Source organism: Atta cephalotes, assembly GCF_000143395.1.
Source record: "Atta cephalotes unplaced genomic scaffold scaffold00060, whole genome shotgun sequence".
Taxonomy (NCBI): Eukaryota; Metazoa; Arthropoda; class Insecta; order Hymenoptera; family Formicidae; genus Atta; species Atta cephalotes.
The window spans coordinates 44,249-45,817 of NW_012130124.1; positions in this window are offsets into that span (position 1 = coordinate 44,249).

Below are 1,569 nucleotides of genomic sequence, written 5' to 3' on the forward strand. Positions count from 1 at the left end.
TACCAAATAACCAAGAAAATCATAAATACATAGCTAAACGTGGAAATAGAATACTGCTAAACCATAGAGAAGGAAACTAAGACAATTTATTGTATACATTGATGTTTGCAACAGGAGTCTATTAATTGAAATTGGAATAGATAACAAAAATAACATTAAAAATCGTATTACACAGACTCAACAATCTTACCTGGTAATTTAAGACTACATCGGTTGCACACAACAATGGAAATAGAGGCCACATGAAACACATAATTAGTTGCATATCGTTGAAGATGACTCGAATTGAGCTAAAACGTTCGAAATTTATTAATTTAAATTATCTAAGCAGTTAGGAAATACACAAACTTACAAAAGGATTACGCAATAATTACTACGGAACTACTCTCATTTGCCCGACAATTTTTAAAATTCATATTTATAAATAATTCATTAAAAAACGAAACAAACATACACATGATATTGTTAATTTTATATGTAATCTCTTTAAATTTTGTGAATAATTTTCTACAAAATTGACTTATATAATCTGAGTAAATGTTCTTATAATTATATCTTTGAGGGTGATGGATTCTATTTTTGGGAAAAAAGTTTTTGTGATGCTACCTGTGATTGCATCGAGCGAAAATCTATTTAAATCAATAAATACAGCAGAATCAGCAGTGGCAGAATCACTCTCATTACCATCTAGTAATAATAATAAATCAACAAGGTATTGATTTTTTTATAGTTCATACATATTGGTTAATTTAATTTCTATCTTAGATGCAAAAGTTGAGGCTATTCTGGAAACAACTTTCATTGACGTTATAAAACAAAATAGAGAAACAGCAAGACCAAGAAGGAAGAAGAGAAGAAAGAATGTGAGAAAAGCATTGAACATAAAGAACAACGAAGGAAGCTTCATGAAGAAAAACTGGCGGTCCAAAAATCGTTAATTGAAATTATGAAAACTTTAGTTGAAAAGAAAAATGATTTTAATGCTTCTATATTTATTTATCTATATAATTCTATATTTATTTATCTATACAACTTAAAAATATTATTGACAATATTTTTTGCACTACGGCGTTGCTTTGGCGGTATGCTTTATTCTATTTTTTGTTTGATAATTAGCTAGTTTGTGATCATTAACAAGTCTGTGATCTATTGACAAGTACAAATGATATTAATGCAATTAATTAATAAAAACTTGTGATATGTTTAGTTACACACCTTCAGTTAGTTATTTACCTTCACAGAAAAAGTATTTTGGAATTATCCGATATGTATATATATACATAAGTGTTATTTAATACTTCGAATATTAATATTGAAATAATATTCAATTAAATTTTCTTTTTACTTTCATATTACGAGTAAGTAAAGTTTTATGTTCTAATTATTAAGTTAAAACTTGACATTTATAATTTTACATTTATGTTATATAATAATAATTTCAATATGCGAATTATAATTTAATATCAAAAAATGCATGTACGGATTCATAATAAAATAATAAATGAACAAATATATGCTATATATATATATATATATATATATATATATATATATATAATATATAGTAAT